General features: G+C 36.6%; 1 non-coding gene across 1 annotated transcript; it reads right to left on the bottom strand.

Moving 5' to 3' along the window:
* Positions 1-2,411: 2,411 nt before the first annotated feature.
* Positions 2,412-2,518, bottom strand: LOC126875646 (U6atac minor spliceosomal RNA). Its single transcript, XR_007693610.1, has one exon. It is a non-coding gene; the product is annotated as a U6atac minor spliceosomal RNA (small nuclear RNA).
* Positions 2,519-3,908: the final 1,390 nt, after the last annotated feature.

The following is a 3,908-nucleotide window of genomic DNA, read 5'->3' as shown; positions in this document are numbered from 1 at the left end:
TTGCCACATTAAGAATCAATGTTGGGTAACGAGCTGGGCTCGTTAAGGCCCAGAACTGAAGACGACGCGTCGCGAGTCCGAATCCTTGGCAAAGAGAACTTGAAAACAGGAACGGAAAAACCAAAATTTCCCTTACAAGTAATATACAACAGGCAAGCGGTCAGCTCCTCTTGCATGTGTTGTTGGTATACTTACTGAGAGTGCTTGGTAGAGTTGCTTGGTAAGCACCCCAGAGCCGACGAACACTCACACTTCCGACCATGTTCCTACCATTTCGACTGTGGAGATCTTAGCCAGTAAGAGTCCGGCCGACACACTACCCTCTGCCACCGCTCTGTGCCCCCGGCCGGTAAGATGGAGAGGTAAAAGGTTGTCTATGAGAACGTTCTCCACGAAAAAAAAAGAAAAAATAAAAAACACAGGCAATCACTACCAACTGAAACGGAAGGACAAAAAGAAAGAAAAACATAAAAAAAAACAAAAATTTTTTATTGCGGCCGAGGAAGAGAACCTTGACCGCTGTGCCCCGCTCAGCCCTTCTAGCACGGGAGGGGGCGCTAGCAGTAATGGCGTCCCCTAGCGTGAAATTAATCAGTTAGGACACTTTTAGGAGAGTGCACCAGCGGTAATTCGTAAAAGGTCCCGTGGTATTCCTGTCACACACGTAGGCATGCCATCGTGGAGTTTTAGTCGGTAAGTATCCGACACTGCTATGCTGCTGCAGCACCAACAAAGCGTCCATGAGGATTTCTCCACGTACCAAAAAAAAGGGATTTAGCTATTATTTCATCCATTCATCTTTTGTCAATTGTCTTCCCTACTATTTTGGATGTTGGATTCCATAGTATGGATCGAAGAATCGAATAGTTTTAATATCAACATATACATTCAAACTATAATACATTAGGTTGGCAACTAAATGATTGCGGATCTTGTCATTACCACTTAATGGCAAAATCTGCAATCACTTAAATGCCAAACCAATAGTACACGATTCCTCTTGTTTCTATCCTATCCGTGGCTTACAGGGAATTTCTGGAAAAAAAGTTGGCTTGTCTCGTCGATAGCTGGTTATGGATAGCTGGTATTGCTCATTTTCATGAAAGTGGAATCCAGAAACTATTTTTGTAATCGAGTTGCTCCTTTGAAGGTTTAATGTGTAAGATTTAACATATCTAAATGACATTTCGTTCGCAATAAAAAACTTTCTGATGTTGGAAGTTATAAACACACGTCTGTCTTTTAATTCTGAAAATTTTACTTCCAACTGATTTTCAAAAATTTTCAAATATTGAATCCGCCTTAAACGTATGTAAGTAAATGTTTGACAATCGTCTAAAGATGGAATTTCCATAGCGCCTTACGCGGCTGCGTCTAAAATCCGCAGTCTGAGTCTTAAATCCGAATTGTATGGACAACATCGATCGCCTGTCTGCACCACTCTCATAGCAACAACAGCTGATACACGCGTCCGACGCTTGTGTTGATACACATAGCACAGACGACTATGCTAATGTCATTGACAGCAATGCTGCTATTTTCCGACAAACGAGTTTTAAGTGTTGCGTCGGGTGTTTAGATACTACGTAACTTTGTAACGATTTCGATGAACAACTGTATAATGTGTACCTTTTTTAGCGTTTATTCACAAAACAGTTTTAATATAATAATAACTACATAATATTATAATATAATAATAATAATAACATAATGGTGTGATATTGACTGAAATGCCGCAGATCAATAAAATATTAGTTATAATGAATTCAAACCAATGGCTTTAAAATTACAGTACTCACAGATTATTAGAAAAGATAGAACAGATTAAAGAAAATTATGCTAATGAAATAAAATAAATAAAGGAGATAAAGAAACATAAAATGAAATAAATGGATATAAAGTAATATATGATCATATAAATAAAGTAAAACAAAATAATTAACGAACCAATTTACAAATAGAAACTTTTTACAAGCATATAAGTAACATTATGTCTAATTAAATTATAAACAGTTTACGATATTACCGCTACTCGTGTAACATTTTTAATTTCATCATTCAAGGAAATACGTTTACTGAAGTTGATTCAGAATGTCAGTAGGCGCCACCTTCTAACCACCGGTATGTATCCAAGTTTTGCCTATGATTATATTGTTCAAGTCTGGAATTTGGTAATTAATAGTGTAAATTTACTCGGTAATACTGTGTTGTATATCAAATTTTTTTATCTTTCTTATTTCGTTTTTGATTACACGATGTCAATGGATCAAACATCTAAATTCGCGTCTAATATATTGTTCGAAATGCAATGCTCGAAAGGATGTAGCTGTAAAGATCATTTGCCACAAGAAAAGGTTAACAGATAACCTGTGTTATCCGGAAGGATAGCGGAAGCCCTTCGCGGTCCCTCCAAAAAGATCTGATAAGTCCCGACGAAAGGCGACAGTGCCTTACCATTTATATATGTGATCCATCCTTGTCTACGGGAGTGTTAAACGTGTCTTCTTCCGTACTACAAAAAAAATTTTTTTTTTTTTTTTTTACGTGGAGGAAATCTTCATAGACACCTTACAACCCTGTGGGGACGGGCAGAAGGTAGTGCCGGATTTTTACCGGCTAAAACCTCCACGAACGGGACATTGGTACCAGCGCGAGTTGATCGTCGGACGACCCCTGTGTGCTGAACACCAAGCACCTTTAACCAAATATTCCTAGAAAGTATACCCAGAACACACGCAAGGGAGGGGCTGGCCGCTTGCCTGCAGTATATAACTTTTAAGAAAAATTTTGGTTTTTCCGTCCCCTTTTTTGAGATGTCCTTATACCGAGGTTTCGAACTCGCAACGCGTCGTCTTCAGTTCTGGGCCTTAACGAGCGCAGCTGGCTGCCCCTCCGAGCTTCTAGATGATTGGGAAGTATTTGATTCTTAATGTGGCAATGTATATCAGGAAGTGTTCTAATTAACCTCTTGAAGGAAATGTATATTTTTCATAGCCCTCTCAAAATATAAGAGGTAAAGGTAAATAATTCCCCCAATTAAATCATTATTATTAAATCCATTATGAAGCTCTTAACAATATATTTTTGCTGCTATTATAATTCTTGTAGTAAGAGATGGCCGTTCTAAAAGAATTCCTGCCTCTTCTAATGCACTTATTTTCAAGATGCCTAGCCTTGCCTTTTCCATCACACTGGTAGAGATTTTATAGTGTATGGGATTAGCATAAGTTATAAATAGGTCTAATTATTAATTTATAACAGAAGATTTTAACTTCACGATCTAGATTTAGATTATTAGAATTACGGTCAAGAATTACGAGGTGGATCTGTCCCGCCGATTGAAAAGTGCAGTTCATTAAATGGGCTTAGAAATCTGTTATAATTTTTCTTTTTACTTAAAAAAAAATTTGTTTGTATTCGTTAAATATATATAAAATCATACCTCAAAATTCAACAGATTCGTTTCTTTCTTTCCCTTCTAAAAAAATCACAAAATGTGGCTGTTTTAGAACATTCTAATTCCGAACACTCCCTTAATCGTTTTATTTACTTATCAATTCGTATCCCGGTGCTTTTTGGGGGTTAAAATGCTAATAGATCATTTCTTTGACCTCTGAGTTTGTGAATGGTTTTACAGGAAAAAATATCTAGAAAGGTGATTTACAAAAATTTCATGTATTATCACAAATATGATTTATAAATATACAAATATTTCTGCTTCGTTGGTAGAAGAAAGTGTTTTTTTATTATTATTATTTAATTTGTACTTTACAATTTGTCCAGCTAGACATTTGGTAAATTTTTCTTGTTTAATTGCTAAATAGCATTTAGATGGCTACGCCCAGCGGGATACCATCTTTCAGTTTGTTTATTTTATTTCTTTAGTGAGGTCAATGGGATGTTTTCTT

Source organism: Bombus huntii, chromosome 18 (genome assembly GCF_024542735.1).
Source record: "Bombus huntii isolate Logan2020A chromosome 18, iyBomHunt1.1, whole genome shotgun sequence".
Lineage (NCBI taxonomy): Eukaryota > Metazoa > Arthropoda > Insecta > Hymenoptera > Apidae > Bombus > Bombus huntii.
Note: the sequence above shows the minus strand (reverse complement) of the source record. Positions and strands in the feature narration are given on the sequence as shown.